General features: G+C 42.7%; 1 protein-coding gene across 3 annotated transcripts in view; it reads right to left on the reverse strand.

Annotated features, from left to right (window-relative positions):
* Positions 1-26,114, reverse strand: part of NUMA1 (nuclear mitotic apparatus protein 1) — an 81,596-nt gene that overhangs the window by 53,045 nt on the left and 2,437 nt on the right. For 2 of the 3 annotated variants that reach the window (XM_023209543.2, XM_023209545.3), the window contains exon 2: positions 16,960-17,023. The gene's annotated coding sequence lies outside the window, so the exon portion shown is untranslated. Of the gene's footprint in view, positions 1-9,791; positions 9,890-16,959; positions 17,024-26,114 lie in introns of all 3 variants that reach the window. The other variant, XM_023209549.2, reaches the window with a different exon arrangement.

Raw genomic sequence — 26,114 nt, forward strand, 5'->3', positions numbered from 1 at the left:
CTACCACGCCTGGATATTTTTCTTTTATTTTTGTAGAGACAGGATCTTGCTATGTTGTCCAACCTGATCTCGAACTCCTAAACTAAAGTGAAGCTCCCACCTTGGCCTCCCAGAGCACTGGGATAACAGGTATGAGCCACTGTGCCCAGCCCATAGTTTCTAATTACACCTTTTTGTATTTTATTAATTTATCTTTTTCTCACTGCCTTAAGTTCCATGAAATCACAAACTGTGTGCTCACCACTGAATTCTTAGAAATCAGTACAATGGCTGCCACAGCATGAGTGTCTTGATAAGTACTTCTCGAATAAATGAAAGATTCCAAACCATATATTTTAAATTAACTCTATTTAAAATGTAACCTTTATATCGAACCACAGGACACATAGAAGACAACAGTTTGAAGTAAGGGATATTTGGAGACTTGTTCCCTCTTTTCCCTGGTTCTTGAGTCAGTTCTATAGTTCCGTAAAGCTTTACAGAATGCAGTGCAAAAACCATTGTTTGTTACAAACAAGTAATGTATGTCTGAAGTAAGGCAATGACAATAAAGATGCAACAGTAGCTTTGAAAACTGTTTATGATAGGCCCTGACAACCAATTACAGTAGGCCCTCTGTATACATGGGTTCCCCATCTGTGGATTTAACCAACCTGAGATCAAAAGCATTTTGGAGAAGAAAAACGCATCTGTACTGAAGATGTATAAACTTTTTTTCTTGTCATTATTTCAAACAATACAATGTAACAACTATTTACATATTATTTACATTGCATTATATAAGTAACCCAAAGATGATTTAAACTATACGAAGGATGTGTGTAGGTTACATGTAAATATTATACCATTTTATGTAAGAGACCTGAGCATCCAAGGATTTTGGCATCTGTGGGAAGTCCTGGAACCAATACTCCACAGATACTGAGGGACAACTGTATAAATGAAGAATGAGAAAAGGAAAATTCTTGAAGCACCTCTAAATTTCATAGCTTGAGTGAACAAATAAATGAACATGTGTGCCAAAAAGCAAGATAAGAATGTAAGAGTGGCTGGGCACGGTGGCTCACGTTTGAAATCCCAGCACTTTGGGAGGTCGAGGCAGGTGGATCACTTGAGGCCAGGAGTTCGAGACCAGTCTGGCCAACATGGTGAAACCCCATCTCCACTAAAAATACAAAAAAATTAGCCGGGTATGGTGGCAGGCACCTGCAATCCCAGCTACTTGAGAGGCTGAGGCAGGAGAATCGCTCAAACCCAGGAGGCAGAGGTTGCAGTTAACTGAGATCACACGATTGCAATACAGCCTGGGAAACAAGAGCAAAACTCCATCTCAACAACAAGAACAACAACAAAAAGTAAAAGTAACAATAACAATCTCCATTCATCTGAGCATAGTATCACCCCTATCAAGCAAATACTATTAATACCCTCGACTTATAGAATAAATCTTTCACAATGTTAAGCAACCTGTCATGATCTTTATTAAAAAAGATCATGAGGCTAATAAGTAGCAGAATTAAGATTCAAACCCAAGTCTGTCCCACTCCAAGTCCAAAATCTAAACAGTCTTGCTATATTGGCAAGCAGTTTGAGGGTTAGGTCTTAGATGTGAGATCTACTGGATGAACAGTTAGAAATAATCAGTAACTAATGAAAAATATGATTTGGGGTTAGAGATATGGATTTGGGCTCCATTTGGAACAGTGAATAAATTCAGAAGAGTGTCTATCAGAGGATCATGCTTGCTTATAAGGCCTGTAAATGGGTGATGTACTCATTTGCGATTGAAGTTTGTTGATTTACCAAGGTCTCTGCCTTGCACAGATCTGGTGGGCATCAGCATTAAGAGAGGAAGTAAAAAAAACTTTAGGAGAAATTCTAGATCTCTGGGGATTCCTGTTAGGACCTTTATATTATTTTTATTTTGGGAGAATTTAACAGAAAGCCAGTGACACAAACGTCAAAAAAAAAAATGAGACAGCAAAGGTGATAAAGAGAATAGATTTGGGGATCATCATTTTCTCTCCTGCTTGAGATTCCACCGCTCTCAACAAAAATGACTATTACTTGTGTATGGCTTTTTTTTTTTTTTTTTTTTTTTGAGACAGAGTCTTGCTCTGTCACCCGGGCTGGAGTGCAGTGGCCAGATCTCAGCGCACTGCAAGCTCCGCCTCCCAGGTTTACGCCATTCTCCTGCCTCAGCCTCCTGAGTAGCTGGGACCACAGGCGCCCGCCACCTCGCCCGGCTAGTTTTTTTTGTATTTTTTAGTAGAGATGGGGTTTCACCGTGTTAGCCAGGATGGTCTCGATCTCCTGACCTCGTGATCTGCCCGTCTTGGCCTCCCAAAGTGCTGGGATTACAGGCTTGAGCCACCGCGCCCGGCCGTGTATGGCTCTTTACAACTAACAAAGTGTTTCCCGTTTACAAGGTATTTCCTGTTTACCAATAATGTCACATGAACCTCACAACAGCTCTTTAAGGTGAGGGCATTATTATTTTCACTTTACCAAAGAGGAATGAAGTCCAGAAAAGTTAAGTTTACCTTGCCTAAGGTCATACAGTTAAAAAGTAACCAGGCCACGATGTAACCATGGTCTTCTGGCTCCTAATCTGGGGCTCTTTCCAGAAGACTCACCTGAGATAACATGAGCCACTCATTTATGAACCAAGAGTCATCATCCCTATGTATACTTTCACTGCATTTAAAAATAAAACAGTAGGAGGATAATGACTGGGAAGGGGCGAATAATATGCTGGTAGTGTTCTGTTTCTTGATGTAGGTGCTAGTAACACAGGTATTCACCTTGTGGAAAGTCCTTGAGCTGTAAACTTTATGTACTTTTCTGTATATGTGTCATACTGTAATTATTACATGCCAGGCAAGCCAGGTGCAGAGGCTTGCACTTGTAATCCCAACGACTCAGGAGGCTGAGATGGGAGGATCACTTGAGCCAGGAGTTCAAGACCAGCTTGGGTGACAAAGCGAGACCCCATCTCTCAAAAAAAAAAAAAAAAAAAAAAAAGGAAAGGAAAAAAAAGAAAAAAATTGGTTGGGCACGGTGGCTTACGCCTGTAATCTTAGCACTTTGAGAGGCCAAGGCAGACAGATCACCTGGGGCCAGGAGTTCAAGACCAGCCTGGTCAACACGGTAAAACCTCGTCACTACTAAAAACACACACACACACACACACACACACACACACAATTAGCCAGGTGTGGCGGTGCACGCCTATAATCCCAGCAACTCAGGAGGCTGAGGCACAAGAATCGCTTGAACCTGGAAGGTGGAGGCTACAGTGAACTGAGATCATACCACTTCACTCCAGCCTGGGTGACACAGCGAGACTCTGTCTCAAGAAAAATAACAACAAATAAAAAAAAAATTAGGTATGGTGGCATGCCTGAAGTCTCAGCTACTCAGGAGGCTAACACAGGAGGATCACTTGAGCTCAGGAGTTTGAGGCTTCAGTGAGCTACGACTGTGCCACTGTACCCCAGCCCCCAGCCTGGGTGACACAACAAGATCCCATCTCTTTTTTTTTTTTCTTTTGAGATGGAGTTTTACTCTTGTTGCCCAGGCTGGAGTGCAGTGGCGTGATCTTGGCTCACTGCAACCTCCGCCTTCCAGTTTCAAGTGATTCTCCTGCCTCAGCCTGCCGAGTAGCTGGGATTCCAGGTGTCCACCACCACACCCAGCTAATTTTTGCATTTTTAGTAGAGACAGGGTTTCACCATGTTGGCCAGGCTGGTCTTGAACTCCTGACCTCGTGATCTGCCTGCCTCAGCCTCCCCAAGTACTGGGATTACTGGCATGAGCCACTGCGCCCAGGCAAGATCCCATCTCTTTAAAAAAAAAAAAAAAAAAGCAAGCAAAACAAAATCAAAACTCAGGAACACTAAGTTGGATGTGTCACATTTGTTACTCGATTTCTCAAACAGTAGCTACATATAGGACATCCATCAGTTATAAAAAGATGTACAAAATTCCTGCACACTCAAACAATATTCCCAGTCCAGAATGTCTTAGCGATGTGAATGAATCTGACAGGATTGGAAGTAACAGAAGCCCAGGAAAGGGCGAAGATTTTTGTTATGAAAACAAAAATGGCATTGAAAATGGAACTATCCTGCATCATCAATGATGAGATATCTCAATTTCAGAGATAACAAAAATATGAAAAAAAATGGCCAGTGACAATTGAAAGATACTACCAATTGTAAAATACATCCCAATTTCAGTGTTAAAATATTAAAAAAGCAAAAAAACAAAAAAAGAAAGCATTTTAAAACAAAGGAAATACAATATTCTAATCTCAAAAGGTAGCTCAATTGTGGGATAACAGATTTGTGAAGCACATCTCCTTGTACAAGCTCTTTGTTTTAGAGATAAGGACACTAAAGCCTTCAAGTTATTAAATAACCTTACTAAATTAAAACTCACACATCAGAAAGTTGGTAACTACAACTAGAAAGCTGGTTCCTTGAATGCTCGTTCTCTTGCCACTACCCAGATGCCTCCTTTAAATCCAAAAGAAGATTTACATATTAATTCCATATTAAAACTCTATTTTAACTTTTATATTTCTTTACTTCATTAACTCACTAAAAAATAATAAAAGTTAACCTTTAAAAATCATTTAATTGATTTTTGGGCGTGGTGGCTCATTATCTATAATCCCACCACTTTGGGAGGCTGAGGCAGGTGGACCACTTGAGGTCAGGAGTTCCAGACCAGCCTGGCCAACATGGTGAAACCCCATCTCTACTAAAAATACAAAAATCAGTCGGGCACGGTGGCAGGTGCCTGTATTCCCAGCTACTTGGGAGGCTGAGGCATGAGAATTGCTTGAACCCGGGAGGTGGAGGTTGCAGTGAGCCAAGATCGCAACACTGCACTCCAGCCTGGGGAACAGAGCGAGACTCAGTTTCAAAAAAAAAAAAAAAAAAAAAAATTGAGCTGGGCGCGGTGGCTCACGCCTGTAATCCCCACACTTTGGGAGGCTGAGACAGGTGGATCGCCTGAGGTCAGCAGTTCGAGACCAGCCTGGCTAACACAGTGAAATCCCGTCTCTATTAAAAATACAAAAATAAAAAAATTTAAAAAAGCTGGGCGTGGTGGCAGGTGCCTGTAATCCCAGCTACTAGGGAGGCTGAGGCAGAAGAATCACTTGAACCTGGGAGGCGGAGGTTGCAGTGAGCCAAGATTGTGCCACTGCATTCCAGCCTGGGCAACAAGAGCAAAACTCCGTCTCAAAAAAAAAAAAATTAATTAATTAATTAATTAAGATGAAACGATGTTTAGGAAACTTCATTTCTTGCTTACACAAGTTTGCTCTCCTTGTTCTTCAAAACCAGTGAAGCAATACAAAGTTAGATAAAAGACAAAATTGGTAATCTCCCAGCCCCTTTCCATTCCTCTCCAAGGCCTCCTACAAGATGAGAAATGGTAACATATTTTTGTGCCCCCAAAAAACATAAATACAAATATATTGGAAAGGGTTTTGTTGCTCTCTGTTTTTAGAAAACTAGGTTTAAACTTTACACATTGCTCTGCAATTTATCTAATAATTTATCAACATCTCCCCCCAAGCGTCAATAACTAAAATTCTAACTCATACTTTTAAAAAGCTACATAGAAGTCCATATAAGGAATATCCATAATGTGTTCACATATTTTTCTATTGAGGGAATGGCTATTTTCAATGTTACCATTTCAAACAATGCTGTACTGAGTATCCTTGATATATTTCAAGTGAAAGAAAAAAAACTATTTCTACACACATACTTTCCTTGTTGTCCCATGTTTTGATTACTCCCGGTCTTATCATCATCCCTACCTCCCTTGCTCAGAGAATCATCCTCAGGGTCCAGTGTGATGACAGAGAGCGAAGTAATTTGGAGAATGTCAAGATAAGACATGTGATAGTGACTGTTGGTAAACTGAAAATGGCCTGTCTTGGCTGCCTCTCCCAGTCACTTGCACATGCTATCCCCCTCCCCTCCTTACATGTGCTCCCTGTTCTGGTCCCAGCAGCTGCTTCCAACTCAACTGATGTGAAAAGAGTTGCCTATTTTGTCATATTCCTAACGCTGGCAAGTGCAGACAGGCCCAGGAGCTCTCCAAACAATTGGGAAGGACAAAAATTACATTATCACTGTGAAATAATATAATACAGAGGTATCTAGAGTAAAATGTAAAACTCTCTCTTCGTTAAGCCTCAATCCACATTTGCCAGTGGCACTCCCCAGCTAACAAGTTACCACTGTTAGAAGTCTGTTGTACAATCTTTCCGATTTTTCCTAAGCATGTACACATACAGGTATATATTCACATACAGGTACGTATGTTTGGTCCACATACCTGTAATCATACCATATGTTCTGCAACTTGCCCTTTTCACGTAAAAATTTCTTTGACATGTTTCCATACCAGCACATAATAGATTCCTCACATTTTTAAATAATTTTTTTTGAGACACAGTCTCACTCTGTCACCCAGGCTGGAGTGCAGTGGTGCCATCATGGCTCACTGCAACCTTGACCACCTGGGCTCAGGTGATCCTCCCACCTCAGCCTCCCGGTAGCTGGGACTAGAGTGTGCACCACCATACCCAGCTAATTTTTTTGTAGAGATGGGGTTTCACCATGTTGTCCAAACTGTTCTCAAACTCCTAGGCTCAAACAATCCACCCACCTTGCCCTCCCAAAAGTGCTGGGATTACAGGTGTGAGTCATCGTGGCTGGCAATTCCTTACACTTTTAAAAGCTTAAAAAGATCCTATGGTAAGAATGTGCCACAACTTTTTTTTCCCATTTTGCTACATCTGGACATTTAAGTTGTTCACAGTGTTTTGCCATGTCAAAGAATGCTGCATTGATAACACTGGCAGCACATCTCTAATTTTACACACAAGCTAATATTTCTCTAAAATATATACCAATAATTAGAATTGATGGGTTGAAAAGCTTGTGTATTTTAAATGTTAAAAGACATTCCCAAATTACCATCTAAAATTGTGTACTAGTTTATAGTCTCACCAACAGAGGATAAAAATTCCCATCTACACCCTTCTACCAACATATTTTATCAATATATAAGATAGAACATATTATTGTTTTAATTTATATCTTATTTCCAGAAAAGTTAAACATCTCCTCACATGTGCAACTGTTCATTCTTATTTCTTATGAAAGGTATTACCATTTTGATTTTAAACATGAGGGTTCAGAGATGCTAGAATGACACAACCAGTAAGTAGCAGACAGACATCAAAGCTTTTTTTTTTTTTTAACAATTTCCCATCAAAACTAGGCCTCTTTTTGTCAAGTGTACTTCCCCCTACCAGCAGCCAGCAAACTATAGCCTGTAAGTTAGTAGCCCATATTTTGTAATTCAGGTTTTACTAAAACATAGCCACGCCCATTCATTTAAGTATTGTGTACGGCTGCTTTTGTTCTCCAATGGCAGAGGTGAGTAGTTACAACCATATGGTCTGCAAAGCCTAAAATATTTACTACTGGGGTCTAAACAGAAACAATAACTTGGCTGGGCACAGCGACTCACACCTGTAATCCCAGTACCTTGGGAGGCTGAAGTAGGTGGACTGCTTGAGCCAAGGAGTTTGAGACCAGCCTAGGCAACATGGCAAGATTCCATCTCTACAAAAATCACAAAAATAGCCAGCTGGGGTGGCACACACCTATAGTCCCAGATACTTGGGAGGCTGAGGTGGGAGGACTGCTTGAGCCTGGGAGGCCAAGGCTGTGGTGACCCGTCATTGCACCACCACATTCCAGCCTGGGAGACAGTGAGACTTCATGTCAAAAAAACAAAACACACACACACAAAAACAAGAAAACTAAAGAAAAGTTCAAGTCTGGGCACAGTGGCTCAGGCCTGCAATCCCAGTACTTTGGGAAGCCAAGCGAGTCCCCATCTCTACAAAAAATAAAAAAAATTAGGCCAGGCACGGTAGCCCACACCTGTAATCCCAGTATTTTGGGAGGCCGAGGTGGGCGGATCACGAGGTTAGGAGAATCGAGACTATCCTGGCCAACATGGTGAAACCCCATCTCTACTAAAATTACAAAAATTAGCTGGCCGTGGTGGCATGTACCTGTAAACCCAGCTATTCAGGAGGCTGAGGCAGGAGAATCACTGGAACCAGGGAGTTGGAGGCTGCAGTGAGCCGAGATCATGCCACTGCCCTCCAGCCTGGCGACACAGCAAGACTCTGTCTAAAAAAATTAAAAAATTAAAAATTAGCCAGGCACAGGGGTGTGTGCCTGTAGTTCCAGCTACTTGGGAGGCTGAGGCAGGAGCACCCCTTGAACCAAGGAGTTCCAGGTTGCAGTGAGCTATGATCGCACCACTGCACTCCAGAATCTGGGTGATAGAGCAAGACCCTGTCCCAAAACAAAAAAAGAAAAGCTTCTCAGTGGGGATTAGTGATGGTCTAATTGGCCACAGCCAGAGCATGAATATGTTACAGTGTGTGGCTCATTTTCTAATAAATTTATATGCAGTATAGGTCTGGTGTATAATTCCAAAGGAAAGAGCCCAAAACACTCAAATGAAGTGTTTGGTGTTGCAACACCAAAAGATTTCCTATGCACTACTCTTCACCTTCCTTGTTTCTTTCTTTCTTTCTTTCTTTTTTTTTTCTTTTGGAGACAGAGCCTCATTCTGTTGCCCAGGCTGGAGTGCAGTGGTATAATCACAGCTTACCACAGCCTCAACCTCCCAGGCTCAAGTGATCCTCCTTCCTCAGACTCCTGAGTAGCCGGGACCACAGGTGGGAGCCACCACACCTGGCAAATTTTTGTATTTTTTGTAGAGACAGGGCCTTGCCATGTTGCCTAGGCTCATCTGGAACTCCTGGGCTCAAGCAATCCTTCTGCCTCTGCATCCCAAAGTGCTGGGATTATAGGCATGAGCCACCATGCCTGGCCCCTTATTTAATTTTGTCTAACGGGAAACAAACAAATCTGGTTCCTACTGTCCTTCAGTGATTTTGACAATGTAGTTCCTACCCACACACTACAATAATATAAAACCAAAGCAAGCTCCACTATGTCTACTGCTAAACACCCCCAACAAACACACATACACACCATACCACCCCACCCCACACCGCACCACACAACCCAACACAGGTGTCTCCTTCCCTTTTGCTAGCAGATTCGCTAGGAAGCAGCTGAACATTTCCAGCATGTCAAACCAACTGCTAAGAGCTAGGGCCCCTGACCATTGTGGGAAAGGAAGGCCAATTCTCCCCTCTAGATTGTACCCTTCTGAAGATCCTGGCCATGAAAGAAGTTATTTCTACAGAGAATTTTAAGCCATTCAATTCCTGTACGGCAGGCAGGGAAGGTGTCATCCTCCCCATTTCATCAGTGGAGGAACTCAGTGTAACTTGTTTCATTTCCTCTTACTTCAAAAGGTCACTTTAAGTAACAGGGTCATTTAGGTAATATCAGTGATCTTTTCAATTTCTCCTCACATTCTCTCCCAAATTTTGGTTTTACAAAATAATGGTTAAAAAAAAAAAAGCTATCATACTCTCCAGGAAATTTAACTTAATATAGAATTTTGAATGAGAAATTAATAATCAAAGAACAGTGCATTTTAGGCCAGGTGTGGTGGCTCACGCCTGTAATCCTAGCACTTTAGAAGGCCAAGGCAGGTGGATCACCTGAGGTCAGGAGTTCGAGACCAGCCTGGCCAACATGGTGAAACCCTGTCTCTACTTAAAATACAGAAAATTAGCTGGGTGTGGTGGTACGCACCTGTAACCCCAGCTACTTGGGAGGCTGAGGCAGGAGAATCGCTTGAACCCGGGAGGCGGAGGTTGCAGTGAGCTGAGATCGCGCCATTGCACTCCAGACTGAGGGACAAGAGCGAGACTTCGTCTCAAAAAACAAACAAACAAAGAACAGTGCATTTTCTTACACAAATAAACAGGTATTAAGTGGTTCTCTGGATAGGAACTTGGCAATACATATCAACCTTAATGCCTGTAATCCTAGCACTTTGGGAGGCTGAGGCGGGTGGATCACCTAAGGTAAGGAGCTTAAGACCAGCCTGACCAACATGGAGAAAACTGTCTTAAAAAAATACAAAATTAGCCAGGCATGGCAGCGCATGCATGTAATCCCAACCACTCGGGAGGCTGAGGCAGGAGAATCGCTTGAACCTGGAAGGTGGAGGTTGCAGTGAGCTGAGATCGCGCCATTGCACTCCAGCCTGGGCAACAAGAGCGAAACTCCATCTCAAAAAAAAACAAAAAACAAAAAACAAAACCTTGATATTTGGGCCAGGTGTGGTGGTGGCACATGCCCAAAATCCCAGCACTTTGGGAGACTGAGGTGGAAGGACTGCTTGAGCCCAGGAGTTCAAGACCAGCCTAGGCAACATAGTGAGACCTCATCTCTGCAAAAAAATTAAAAATTAGCCAGCTATGGTGGTGCACACCTGTGGTCCCAGTTACTCGGGAGGCTGACGTGAGAGGATCACTTGAACCCCAGAAGGTTGAGACTGCAGCGAGCTGTGATCACACCACTGCACTCCAGCCTGGGTGACAGAGTGAGACCCTGTCTCAAAACAAAGAAACAAAGAAACAAAAATGTTCATATTTGGCTGGGTATGGTGGCTCACACCTGCACCAGGAGGATCTCTTGAGGCCAGGAGTTTGAGATCAGCAATCTTCTTGCCTCAGCCTCCCAAAGTGCTGGTGATAGGATGACAGGCGTGAGCCACTGCACCCAGCCTAAACTAGTAAATTTTGTTACATACATTTTACCAAAACTCAAAAAAAAAAAAAAAAGCTGGCTGGGTACAGTGGTTGAAGCTTATCACCCCAGCACTTTGGAAGGCCAAGTTAGGAGGATTGCTTGAGCCCAGGAGTTCAAGACCAGCCTGGGCAACACAGTGAGACCATGTCTCTACAAAAAATTTAAAAATTAGCCAGGTGTGGTGGTGCACACCTGTAGTCCCAGCTACTCGGAGGCTAAGGTGGGAGGATCACTTGAGTCTGAGCTTGGGAGGCTGAAACTGCAATAAGCTGTGATCATACTACTGCACTCTAGCCTGGGTAATAGAGTGAGATCTTGTGGTCAAAAAAAAAAGAAGCTCATGTTCTTTTATCAAACAATTCCAATCACAGAAATAAAAGTTTAGGAAACAATCTGAAATACAAAGATACATGGACATTAACAGAATTATTTATCATTCTGAAAAACTGAAGAAAAACTAAATATCTAACAGTAACTTAAATTATGGCATGAATATACATATGATGAAATCTTAAGCAGTCACTTAAAATGTTTTAAATAAGTTTGGCTGGGTACAGTGGCTCACGCCTATAATCCCAGCACTTTGGAAGGCTGAGGTGGGAGGAATGCTTAAGCCCAGGAGCTCAAGACCAGTCTGGGCAACACAGTGGACTCCTCTTCTACAAAAAATAAAAAAATAAAAAATTAGCTGGGCATGATGGCATGCGCCTGTAGTCCCAGCTACTTGGGAAGCTAAAGCAGGAAGATCACTTGAGCCCAGGAGCTCAAGGCTGCAGTGAGCTAGGACTGCAACTGTACCACTGCACTCCAGCCTGAGTGACAAAGCAAGGCCCCGTCCCTGAAAAAAAAAAAAGTTTTAAATAATTTTAATGACATGGGGAAATACTCAGGAAATGCTGAATTTTAAAAGCAGGATATAGGCTGGGTGCAGTGGCACATGCCTGTAATCCCAGCCCTTTGGGAGGCCAAGGCAGGTGAATCACTTGGGCTCAGGCGTTCAAGACCAGCCTGGGGAACATGGTGAAACCCTATCTCTACAAAAAATACAAAAATTAGCCGGGTACAGTGGCATGCACCTGTAGTCTCAGATATTTGGGAGGCTGAGGTAGGAGGATCACTTGAGCCCAGGAGGTTGAGGCTGCAGCGAGCTGTGATTGTACCACTGCACTCAAGCCTGGGTGAGAGAGTGAGACCCTGTCTCAAAAAAAAAAAAAAAAAAAAAAAAAAAAGGTAGGATAAAACTATTATGGTATGGCCCCATTTTTAAAACTATATATACAAATATTTATAGACATATAGATATATCATATACATATCTATCCCTCTCCCCACATACTTGTGAATTTGTATATGTGTATGTATACTTGTAAGGAAGTATACCAAATAATGTTTATTTCTGAGTTGTGGAATTATGGGTGCCTTTTACTTTCTCCCTTAACACATTATTTTTCATGTTTTCTAAATAGTACCATCATATACAATTAGGAAAAAATTAGTTTCATATTGTTTAATCTATTAATCTATTTGTAGCTATGTATCATAAAAAAACCAAAAACATAGACAAAAACTTATGCATAATAATGTTCATGTAAAGATACACAAAAAACTATTAATATATAATGGTTACTTCTGCAGGGCAGAACTAGGGCAAAGACTTTTGGGGGACTTATTTGTTATATCTATTACAAAAATGATTTGAAAAAAATTCCATTATTATTTAAAAAAACCTGAAAGCATATAAAAATCCTATATGATAGACTATTATGCAGCCATTACAAATATTTATGAAGAGTATATATAAATTTATATAATGAAAAAATGGTAAATGGGGAAAAAAGCAGAATATAAAATTTTAGGTAATATATGATCTGGAAATTGCAAAACCAGAAATATGCAAGCACAAAATACTAAAAGAAAATATGCTAAAATAAGAACAGTAGTTTTCTCCAGATAGTGGGATTATGGGTGATTTTAGTTTTCTTCCTTAAACTTCTCTGTGTTTTTCACATGTCCTAGAATGAGTATATACTATTTTCCAATCAGGCTCAAAAAATGTTTTTGGTTTCTGCCCTATAATGAAAAGCCCGCTCCTTGTGAGAAATTTTATCCACAAAGAATTATCAGTAGTAAGCAATCCACTAGCAATAAGACTGTTCATAATGTATATGCCTAAGAAAATCATCTTTGGTGGGTAGTGAGCTCAGTTTAAAGGGACACAGCTCTGACCACTTCCTGCCTTCTTGCTTTTGGAGTTGTTTTAGTAAATATAACTGAGGAATCAAGATCCCAAATATGAGATGCCTGACAAACTTTATACTGTATTATAAGAACCAGGACCACCACCTTCTCTCAACCTAACCTCTAAGACTTTACACTGAAGAACAGACAAGATTTAAATAACATAGGTTGGGTCATGTTAGTCTGTAAATCAAAAACACTTAATAGCTAATTCCATGAAGAATAAAATCCAAATCTCTTAGCCTGACACTTAAGGTTCTCTAAGATCCAACCCTCAAAATTTCCTTCCCAGCCTCATCTTCAGTTCATTCCCTAAAATATCCTCTATCTCAGGCACATTTTCCCCATATATGCCAGGCATTTTCCAAGCTCTGTGCCTTTGCCCATGGTGTGACCTCCATCAAATGCCCTGTCTCCTAAACCTACTGAACTCCTATTATTCCTTTACAACCTGGCTAAAATGCCTTCTCCCTTCAGAAACTCTCCTTATCGCTCCCACAATCAGGAACAATTGTTCTTTCCTCTACATGCTCCCATATTGCTTGTTCCTCTGCAAACTTAATTACAATCCTCCCTGGGTGGATGCTAGCTGTAATACTTGTTTCATTTTACTAAACTCCTGGAGGGCAGAAACCATTTTAAAATCATTTCTACTCCAGCACACTGCTTGCACACAGTAGGTACTAAATAAATGACAGCCAATTGGCCCTAATCTGAATTCTTTCAGTGGTACAGCCATGGATGGCAAATTGTCAAAGAAGCTAGTCCCTCTAATTGCAAGTTATATATGTACCATGAGTGACCAGCAGAAAATGCAACATGACTACGTTTACACAATCCTAATTAAAACTAAAGGGCACTGAGGGAAAAGAAGAGAAACAGGGAGATTAAGAGGTGTGGATTCTACAGGTCACCCCCTCTCCTTAGTGAGCTTGCTAGGCACTAGGCTGGAAGATCTGGGCTACAAAGTAGCCTATTTTATCTTTGGGGTCACCTGTAGGATCTAAGTATTGAAAAGCAACTGATTACGCCACTTTGTCCTTCAGCAACTGGCCCTGCTCTTGGGCATTAAATTCTAATTCTGGTACGCAAGGCTTTTTCTCTAAATGAATCCCACTGTACCAATCATGAGGAGAATCCCTTTAAAGAAAGGCTTGAAATTAGTAACAGCAGGAAACAAAGTCTCTCAATTCTCTGAATCACAATATCTACACTGTCCATTTTGATGAAATTCACCCCCACCTCCTTCAAACAATTAAGTCCTACCAAGGAATGACTTCTCTTGGGACTAACACGTCCTGCGATTGTTTTTCAGGAGCAGGCTTCCAGTGCCTGCTTCTCATTAAATAGCTACTTAATATTAGATCATCCAGGCCGGGCGCGGTGGCTCAAGCCTGTAATCCCAGCACTTTGGGAGGCCGAGACGGGCGGATCACGAGGTCAGGAGATCGAGACCATCCTGGCTAACACGGTGAAACCCCGTCTCTACTAAAAATACAAAAAACTAGCCGGGCGAGGTGGCGGGCGCCTGTAGTCCCAGCTACTCCGGAGGCTGAGGCAGGAGAATGGCGTAAACCCGGGAGGCGGAGCTTGCAGTGAGCTGAGATCTGGCCACTGCACTCCAGCTCGGGCGACAGAGCAAGACTCCGTCTCAAAAAAAAAAATTTTCAAACCCACAACTGCTAATATTAGATCATCCAGCTGTGACTCTAAGTACAGAGTAAAGTAACTATAATTTAGGAAGTAAAAAGGAAATTCCACTCCTACCCCAAGTCCAGTAGTCAAACAGCTTAGAATAGACATTTCCCTACCTCAGACCTCCTTAGGCTTATCCAATTTTCAGATCTAGAACTTTTAGCATCTCTTAACTTTTCCAACATAAAAATGAGGAAAACAATGTTTAAAGTAAGAAAGAGAACTGCAAATGATTATACAGTAACTTAGTGACAGAATCTTTTGAACAGGCTGTCTAATACCTCATTTTACTGATCAGTTTTCAAGACCACCATGTCCAGGAACAGACTACAGGGCACTATAATATAATAAGCTTAATTTGCATATATTCAAGGTAACAGCCCCTATGCTTGACCCCTTCACCATCTTCCTGCCTACCTTTTTTCAAACCCACAACTGCTAACAACAAAAAACAAATCAATGTAGTGATTTAATACATCATTTCTCCCTAAAACAGACTGGAGCTGCTAAACCATCTGCTTCAGCCTCATCACGTGGGACTCATCTTGATTGATTTGGGTGTGCTGGTGGGCAGTGGCTGCCATAGCCTGAAGAACTCTTCTAACTCTTTCTGTGGGTCTTCTGGAGATGGGACTGCAATGGTTCCTCAGCTGCAGTTTCCTATAGAGCAACATGTTTCAACTCTTTTCAGCCCTCAACACTCTTGTGATTTGGGAGGAGTACCAGAAGAAAGACCAGTTTTTGGCAGGGCACGGTGGCTCACGCCTGTAATCCTAGCACTTTGGGAGGCCAAGTCGGGTGGATCACTTGAGGTCAGGAGTTCAAGACCAGCCTGGCCAACATGGTGAAACCCTGTCTCTACTAAAAATACAAAAAATTAGCTGGGCATGGTGGCACATGCCTGTAATCACAGCTACTAGGGAGGCTGAAGCAGGAGAACCGCTTGAACCCGAGAGGTAGAGGTTGCAGTGAGCCGAGATCCTGCCATTGCACTCCAGCCTGGGTGACAGAGACCCTGTCTACAAAAAAAAAAAAAGGCCAGTTTTCTCCACTAACTCGTCACCCCAATGTATAAGCAAGCATATGCACAGTTACTATAAAGGAAAGTGACTTGTTTTCCAGCAGACATTTCTAATCTTATTAAATCAAATGAAAACTGCAATCAAAATACTCTCCTTAGGAAGTTATTTACTTATTCTAACAAAACACTTCTTTGGGAGCTGCTTTTGAAGTCTACTCCATGTGAGACAAACAGAAAAATTTGGTGTTACTGTTTTATAGTCACACCTCATTCTTCACCAAAAAAGGTATGGCCTTGCATGATTTTTTGGCTCATGGCATCTTCTGGCTGTTTCTAAAAACGGAATCCACCACGCTAAGAGTAAAGATTTGCTACCTCTGAGCATACTCAAAGATTGGCTCAGAGGTAATCTGAGGCAATGACACCATCACCAAAGGAAATCTAAAGGCTGAGAACACAATTACTTTGAAGGGGTCAAACTTATAAACATTGTAATTACCCCATAATTACAATCAAGGGGGCAAGACATGTACAATATCTGTCACATTTGTTCAGCTATTACGTTACTTTATAATTACATATTATATAATGATAAATTTTGGCCCTGGAAGAAATCTTCAAGATCATATAATCCCAACTGTCCCTTTATACATATGAGAAAAGTTCAGTCCATTGACGTTAGGCAATTTGTCCCTGGTCACACATCTGGTTAGTGACAGTCAGGACGAGAAACCCAGACACCCGAACTCCCAGCATAATGCACCCACACATACTTATGCATACAGCTCCTCCTCCCCTGCTTCTCACTTCCTTCATTCCCCTGATCAAAAGGGACATAAATAACTTGGGACACTAAAGCACACCAAGAATGGTTCTGAAACCCAGTAGTGGAGAAATAATGGCTTAAAGACCAGGACTTCTCTGCAGTGGCCTCAGTGGCCAATGTTTAGTGTCTGGCTCACAAGAGTTCGAGGCAATCTACTTCAGAGCAAGGTCCAATGAAAACCTCTGGACACCACCCTACCACAGTTAGAAAAATATCTTTATTAAACCTCTCTGCTCTCCTCCTATAGTAACCTGTTTGCTTCAAATAATTGAAAGACAGTCATTCTGAAGAACCTGAGTCAGGGAAAAAGTAAATAGTAGAGCTCCTGCTCAGGACAAATCTGACCTATGAAAAAGTAGAGGGCAGGAACCATTTTGACTTACCTCCTGATGGAAGCCTTCACGCACTAGAACAGGGTGATCCCCGGCAGTCTGGCTTAGTTTCCACCTAGGGAAGGGGCAAAGGGACAGGAATGATTATTAATTCCCCTAACCCACCCACTCTTGGTCAGCTCAGCCTCATGTTATCCTGGGCAACCCCAGCATTCTGTGGATCGGACAGCAAGCAGAAGGGAAGCCATGCAGGCCAGGTCAATGGGGTGAGTCAGTGGCAGAGCAGGAAGAGTCACTGGGGCAGAAATTCTGGCCTTCCGTGGCAAGACTGCCAAGCCACACCCACACTTGGTCAGCACTGTGAAGGCCCTGCCCTGTTAGGATTTCAGTTTCTAAGCCAGAAAGCTGCTTCCTCAGGAGGCTCCACACCACTCTCATTTTCAAGTGTCTCTCCTCCTGCTCAAAAATCGTCCACAGTTTTCTTCTCCCTAAAGCATCATATCTAAATTCTTTGGCTTAACTTTCCAAATCCTCCATTATATGGCCTCGAGTCATTTATTCAACCTTATTTCCCACTATTCTACAGAATACACTCTGAATTGATCAAGCCAATCTTCCCACTTCTCTCTGCGTGAGCCAAGCCTTTTCTTATTTCCCTGCCTTCAATTATCCAGGAGTTACGGTAAATTCAAACGTCGTCAGGGGTCAGGCAAGTAACAGAAACAAACGATCCAGGCAAGGCGCAGTGGCTGACAGCGGTAATCCCAGCACTTTGGGAGGCTAAGGTGGGCGGCTCACTTAAGCTCAGGAGTTCGGGACCAGCCTGGGCAACATAGAAAAACTCTGTCTCTACAAAAATACAAAAAATTAGCCGGGTGTGGTGGATTGTGCCTGGGTTCTACCTACTTGGGAGGTTGCAGTGAGCTGAGACCACACCACTGGACTCCAGCCTGGGCAAAGGAGCGAAACCCTGTATCCAAACAAAACAAAACAAAACAAAACGATCTAGCGGGGCACATGGCAGATCTAGGAAACGATGCACTCCCGTAAAGGCATTCAAATATTTTAATTCAAATATTTATGTAGTATCTCATTGTGAGCATCACAGTAACCTTTTTTTTTTGAGACAGAGTCTCGCTCTGTCGCCCAGGCTGCAGTGCAGTGGCCGGATCTCAGCTCACTGCAAGCTCCGCCTCCCAGGTTTACGCCATTCTCCTGCCTCAGCCTCCCCAGTAGCTGGGACTACGGGCGCCCACCACCTCGCCCGGCTAGTTTTTTTGTATTTTTTAGTAGAGACGGGGTTTCACCGTGTTAGCCAGGATGGTCTCGATCTCCTGACCTTGTGATCTGCCCATCTCAGCCTCCCAAAGTGCTGAGATTACAGGCTTGAGCCACCGCACCTGGCCACAGTAACCTTTTAAATAGTTACTAATACTCTATCTTGCAAATGAAGAAACTTCCCCAAGGTTAGGTAACTGGCAAAATGCTGGGCACAGTCTCTAGACCTGTCTGATGCCAAAGCAAGAGGCTTCTAGCAGTACAAACACCATGGAAGATACAGAACCCTCAAAGTCACTTTTCATGATACACAACCTTAATAGTAGGATGGGAAGCCCAAATCACAGCTTATCTAACCATATCCCAACTGCCTCCAATTCTGTCCATCTTCCAAACCCCATCTTTCTCCCAAAATATTTCATTCCTAGTTATTCCAAGTCCTACTGAATTCCTTCTTCTGTAAATTCCTACAGGGTTTATAGATTAGATAGCACAAATAAGTGCTAAATTATATACTGTCTTACAAAATCAGATACTGCTTCTATGTATTTTAGTGTCAGCCTCATCAATCAAACTATTGTATTAATCTATATAGTTCTACCACCAAAAACGCCTAACCTGAATCTAATCCAGAAGAAACAATCAGACAAATGCTATGAAAGACAAAAAGGCATTCAGATTAAAAAAGAACTGTTCAAAGTTAAAGCAGACTAAAGACATGACAGTCATGACAAGTGCATAAATACATGCGTAATTCAGTGAATCCTGAATTATAAAAAACTCAATAAAAGACATCATTGGGAAAATGCAAGAAATCTGAACAAGTACTATACACTGGATGCATTGAATCAATGTTAAGTTTCCTGAGTGTTAAGAGTACTGTAGTTATACAGGAAGATACTTTTTTCTTATGAAATACTTGCTGAAATAAGGATTAAATAATATGATATTTATATCTAACAGTCAAAAAGATTCAGAAAAGGATAAATAGAGAGCAAATTTGGCAAAATGTTAACAGGGAAGCTAAATGAAAAGTATATAGGCCGGGCGCGGTGGCTCAAGCCTGTAATCCCAGCACTTTGGGAGGCCGAGACGGGCGGATCACGAGGTCAGGAGATCGAAACCATCCTGGCTAACATAGTGAAACCCCGTCTCTACTAAAAAATACAAAAAAACTAGCCGGACGAGGTGGCGGGCGCCTGTAGTCCCAGCTACTCGGGAGGCTGAGGCAGGAGAATGGCGTGAACCCGGGAGGCGGAGTTTGCAGTGAGCCGAGATCTGGCCACTGCACTCCAGCCTGGGCGACAGAGCGAGACTCCACCTCAAAAAAAAAAAAAAAAAGAAAAAGAAAAGTATATAAGTATTTGTTATATTATTTTGCAAAATATCTATAGGTTTGAAAATTTTCAAAATAAAAAAATGTAGTAAGGAGCGAAATCCTGTACTACATACTTTTTTATATACTCAGATCTGTGACAGATATAATAGGCACTCATTACATTAGGTATCTGCTCACTACCTAAGAAAACTGGGCATTTGGAGGTCAGCAATCAGACAGAGTCCACTTTGCTGCAGCTCATGAGGGGTACAGAAGGAAATTCTTAGGGAATAAGAGGTTTCTCCAAAACTCACATTGTTGGCCGGGAGCGGTGGCTCAAGCCTGTAATCCCAGCACTTTGGGAGGCTGAGACGGGTGGATCACGAGGTCAGGAGATCGAGACTATCCTGGCTAACACGGTGAAACCCCGTCTCTACTAAAAAAAACAAACAAACAAACAAAAAACTAGCAGGACGAGGTGGCGGGCGCCTGTAGTCCCAGTTTCTCAGGAGGCTGAGGCAGGAGAATGGTGTGAACCCAGGAGGCGGAGCTTGCAGTGAGCTGAGATCCGGCCACTGCACTCCAGCCTGGGCGACAGAGCGAGACTCTGTCTCAAAAAACAAACAAAAACAAAAACTCACAATGTCTCACCACAGGAAATCTAGAAAAGCAGGCAATTACCTCACTCCTCATTGAGGCCATCACAGGGCTGAATACAGTTGCTGCCCACACGTTGGTACCCAGTGGTAAGGTGGATACAATGTGACCTCAGAGGACCAAGTGTTGAGGTAACATTGCATCCACCTTGCCACCAGGTACCAAAAATTTGACAACATGCAAAACAAGTGTCTCTGGCCAGTCACAGGAAGGCACTCAAGTATCAAATAAACATGCCTGAAATACATGCAGTCTTTCCTTCTCACCAGATAAACCAGTTCTCAGCTGCAATAAAGCAGAAGAAATCTGCAAGGCTGAATCACTGGCATTTCCTATGCAGACTTCAAAGAAACTGGCCCTTCAATAGGACAGAAAGAGCAGGCGACACAGCTGCCAAAAGAGGCCTCAACCCAGGATCATGCTATGCAATGATGCCTTCTCTCCCTTCTACAGCCATCAGATACATCATTTTTACTTTTGCCAAATGGCCCCTTATTAGGGCGACTGATTATCTGATGGTCAACCCTTTACCTTGGTTCTCTCCTCCCCTCAATGAGACCCAAGATACTGGCCTTTCCAGACAGCTTCTCCCCCAATTTTCCAGAGGAATAGTCAAAGCCATTCCCCTAAAACCTCTGTTAACTGGAGTAAAATGTATAGTGCTGTGACATGGAATTTGCTTCTCAAACCTATCAGGTTTAGCCTTTTTACCAAAGACTTAGAATGAAAACCTAGAAGGCCTACTTGTCAAGCTTTGGAATTAAACTGTGAATCATAGACAATACAACGTTTTTAGATTTAACCAGGCAAGAAGATCTCAATAGGTCTGATGTTACCCAAAAATAAGAAATAATGTAACAGAATTAAGTATAAAGTCCTGTATTTAGAATAAGAAAACCAAACCAACAATCATAGAATAGTAGAGACTGGTACAGAAGTTCAAACTGCTATAAAAAGGCTGCCTTTGGCCAGACGCAGTGGCTCACACCTGTAATTCCAGCACTTTGGGAGGCTGAGGCGGGTGGATCACCTGAGGTCAGGAGTTCAAGACCAGACTGGCCAACATGGTGAAACCCTGTCTCTACTAAAAATACAAAAATTAGGCCAGACGCAGTGGCTCATGCCTGTAATCCCAGCACTTTGGGAAGCCAAGGCAGGCGGATCACCTGAGGTTGGGAGTTCGAGATCAGCCTGACCAACATGGAGAACCACCATCTGTACTAAAAATACAAAAAAAAAAAAAAAAAAAAAAAAAATAGCTGGGCTTGGTGGCACATGCCTGTAATCACAGCTACTCAGGAGGATGAGGCAGAAGAATCACTTGAACCTCGGAGGCAGAGGTTGCGGTGAGCCGAGATTGCGCCATTGCACTCCAGCCTGGGCACCAGGAGTGAAACTCCGTCTCAAAACACAAAAAAATCCCCAGAAATTAACCAGGCAGTAGTGGTGTGTGCCTGTAATCCCAGCTACTCAGGAGGCTGAGGCAGGAAAATCACTTGAACCCGGGAGGCAGAAGTTGCAGTGAGCAGAGATTGCACCACTGTACTCTAGTCTGGGCAATAGAGCGAGGGTCCATCTCAAAAAAAATAAAAAGTAGTAGTTTCTGTAAAGTACTTAGAACAGTGCCTAGTTCACAGCATATACTGGAAAACAAAAGTCACCTATTGCTATTACTAACTGTTGATAGAACAGACCAGGCTGGGTGTGGTGGTTCATGCTTGTAATCCCAGCACTTTGACAGAATTGCTTGAGCTCAAAAATTTGAGACCAGCCTGGGCAACATAGCAAGACCTCGTCTCTACTAAAAATAAAGAGTTGCCAGGCACAGTGGCGTGCACCTGTAGTTTCAGCTACTCAGGAGGCTGAGGTGGGAGGATAGCTTGAGTCCAGGAGATTGAGGCTGCAGTGAGCTATGACGACGCCACTGCACTCCAGCCAGTGACAGAGCAAGACCCTGTCTAAAAATAACAAGCAGGCTGGGTGCGGTGGCTCACACTGGTAATCCCAGCACTTTGGGAGGCCGAGGTGGGTGGATCACCTGAAGTCAGGAGTTCGAGACCAGCGTGGGCAACATGGTCAAACCCTGTCTCAACTAAAAATACAAAAATTAGCCAGTTGTGGTGGCACGTGCCTTTAATCCCAGCTACTCGGGAGGCTGAGGCAGGAGAATCGCTTAAGCCCGGGAGGCAGAGGTTGTAATGAGCCAAGACTGCACCACTGCACTCCAGCCTGGGTGACAAGAGTGAGACTCCATCTCAAAATAAATAAATAAACAAATAAATAAAATAAAAATAATAAACAATACAAAAAACAGACCAGATAACCTGAACACCTTCCTATTAAATATGCCTGGAAGTGCTCAGAAAAATATAATAAACATCCTTTTAGACTGTGCCAGCTATTAAGGTATTGTCTCTCAGCTCCAAATCTACCATTATGCTCCGCTTTGTGATGCTGGGGCCTGGACTCCACTAAACCCCATTTCCCATTTGCCAGCTGACTCCCTGTCAACAGGGGGTGATAAAGGGAAAACAGAAGACAAGAGAAGGCTACAAGAGACTTCCTCCTTCCTGTAGCCTGATGTTTCTTGACAACAGAAGTTGGTTCTTCCCAGTTGCTTTCTAACCTCCCCAAACCAGCCTCCTGCCACTCAAAGGCACCAGCTAAGTAAGGCTCAATAGAAGCCAGCTCCTCCAGGTTCCTCCTATGAGGGCCTGAGAAACCAGCAGCACCAGGCAACACCCTCTCTCCAGAGAACCTGGGTGCAGCTCCTCCAGATCCCTCTAGACTTCTAGGTTCTGGTAACCCCAACCTTCCTCCCTGTTTTTCAGTCCTGGATGAGAAAACTTCTTTATGCAGTTATTATATCGAAGTTACTTTAATATTCCCTTTTTGCTTTTTCAGCCCTCCACCAAGGCTTTAAAGCAATCTCCTTTATGGATTTCACTCTATTGTGTGGTTTCTGTTTTGCTGATTGGATCTGAACTGACATATAGATAAACTGAGCTCTCAAGAAAGTAAGAAAAATCCCCAGGAACCAAAAACAAAGAATTAGTGAGGAGGATTCAGTGAGCTGATGACATAGCTGTCCTAGCAGTGTATGGAATTTATAACACCCTCATAGGTTCAGAAGACAGATCTTGAGTCCACAAAAGGCACTGAGATCCCTGTGCAGAGGCGAGTCTCTTAAATTTATACTAAGATAATAAACTAGAAAAAAAAAAATCTGTCCAGAGAGAAATAAAAAAGCTTGCCTTGCTCACTTAGTGAGATAGGAGGGAAAAACCTTCTAGGAATTCAAAACAGGCTGGGTGAAGTAGTTCATGCCAGTAATCCCAGCACATTGGGAGGCTGAGGTGGGTTGATTGCTCGAGCCCAGGAGTTCGAGACCAGCCTGGGCAACATGGCAAAACCCTGGCTCTACAAAAAATATAAAAATTTGCTGGGTATGGTGGTGTGCACCTGTAGTCCCAGCTACTTGGTAGGCTGAGGTGGGCGGATTGCTTGAGCCCAGGAGGCAGAGGTTGCAGTGAACCAAGATCCTGCAACTGCACTCCAGCCTGAGCAACAAAGCCAGATAGATCCTATCTCAAAAAATAAAATAAAATAAAATTCTAGAAAGCAGAAATTAATCTGTAGTGAAAAACAAACAAACAAACAAACAATCAGTGGTTCCTGGTATCAGAGTGAAAGGAAAAATGGACTGTAAAGAAGTATGAGAGACAGGCGCAGTGGCTCACGCCTGTAATCCCAGCACTTTGGGAGGCCGAGGAGGGCTGATTACCTGAGGTTGGGAGTTCAAGACCAGCATGACCAACATGGTGAAATCGCGTATCTACTAAAAATACAGAATTAGATGGGCATGGTGGCACATGCCTGTAATCCCAGCTACTGAGGAGACTGAAGCAGGAGAATCGTTTGAACCTGGGAAGCAGAGGTTGCACAGAGCTGAGATTGCACCACTGCACTCCAGCCTGGGGAACAAGAGCAAAACTCCATCTTTAAAAAAAAAAAAAAAAAAAAGCATGAGAAATCTTTTGGAGGTGAGAGAAATCCTCTGTATCTCAATTATGGCTGCTGTTTACAGGTGTAGACATCTGCCAAAACTCAACTTTCTTTAAAATTATTACAGACACAAAATTGAAAACATGAGACAAAAACAAGATCACGAAAAACAAGCAGATTTGAAAATGAATCAAAGAGCACTTCCAATAAATGAAAAAGTTAGCTAATAAAAATAAGAATTCAAAAAACAAATCAAACCTAGCTGAAGAGTAAACTAGTAAACTAGAAGATAGATATAAGGAAATTATCCACAAGTTAACACAGAAAAATAGAAATGGAAATTATGAAAGAAGGAATAAGATGTGGATGACAGAATGAGGAAGTTCAACATAAGTTAAGCATGAGATCTGAGAGAGGTAAAGAGATAATGATTGGGAATTTTTACACAATTAGTGAAAATATATGAAATTTCAGATTAAGGAATTACTATATGCCCCCAGTATATAGTGATTTAAGAAAATGGCCGGGCGCGGTGGCTCAAGCCTGTAATCCCAGCACTTTGGGAGACCGAGACGGGCGGATTACGAGGTCAGGAGATCAAGACCATCTGGCTAACACGGTGAAACCCCGTCTCAACTAAAAAATACAAAAAACTAGCCGGGCGAAGTGGCAGGCGCCTGTATCCCAGCTACTCGGGAGGCTGACGCAGAAGAATGGCGTAAACCCGGGAGGCGGAGCTTGCACTTGCAGTGAGCTGAGATCCGGCCACTGCACTCCAGCCTGGGCAACACAGCGAGACTTCGTCTCAAAAAAAAAAAGAAAAGAAAAGAAACTTAAATTCACGCCATGTAATGGAAGTACAGAACACAAATGACAGCAAAGGGGATCTTAAAAACAAACAGAAAGAAAGAAAGGTTACCTACAATTAAATAAGTTAATCTGTAAGCATAGTTCTCAGGAGTAACAACAAAAAGCCAGAATTTCAATGAAAAAACAGTTTCGGTTTTTTTTTTTTGTTTTTTTTTTGAGACGGATTCTCGCTCTGTCGCTCAGGCTGGAGTGCAGTGGCGCTCTGTCGACCAGGCTGGAGTGCAGTGGCGTGATCTCAGCTCACTGCAAGCTCCGCCTCCCAGGTTCATGTCATTCTCCTGCCTCAGCCTCCCAAGTAGTTGGGACTACAGGCGATCGCCACCACGCCCGGCTAATTTTTTTGTATTTTTAGTAGAGACGGGGTTTCACCATGTTAGCCAGGATGGTCTCGATTTCCTGACCTGTGATCCGCCCCCCTGGCCTCCCAAAATGCTGGGATTACCGGCGTGAGCCACCGCGCCCAGCTGAAAAAAACACTTTCAAAGTGCTAAGAGGCAATAATTGGAAGCCTAGTACCCAGCTAAACTACCAATCAAGACTGAAAGTGAGCTGGGCCGGAGAATGGCGTGAACCCAGGAGGCGGAGCTTGCAGTGAGCTGAGATTCGGCCACTGCACTCCAGCCTGGGCGACAGAGCAAGACTCCGTCTCAAAAAAAGACTGAAAGTGAAATAAAGATTTTTTTAAATGAAGACAGTGTTTACCACTAACAAATTCCCACTGAAGCAAACATCTGGGGGATGTATATATCTATGCAATAAAAAAGGAAGGAATAAAATGCAGGGAAGAACGGTGAAAAAGCCAACAGCAGACATACATGGGTAAAACAAAATAATCACTAACAATACAAAACAATATACATATTTTAATTGAGTTGGGGTCTCATTCTGTTGCCCAGGCTAGCTAAGAACTCCTAGGCTCAAGCAATCCTCCTGCCTCAGCCTCCAGAGTAGTTGGGATGACAGGGCAAGCTACCATGCCCAGCTACAAAATAATAATTATTAATTAAAATTGTTCAACATAGAGATGGATTGACTTTGGGAATGACCTCATTCTAGAAAGTACTCACTTTGAGTCTGG

This window comes from Piliocolobus tephrosceles, chromosome 13 (assembly GCF_002776525.5).
Source record: "Piliocolobus tephrosceles isolate RC106 chromosome 13, ASM277652v3, whole genome shotgun sequence".
Taxonomy (NCBI): domain Eukaryota; kingdom Metazoa; phylum Chordata; class Mammalia; order Primates; family Cercopithecidae; genus Piliocolobus; species Piliocolobus tephrosceles.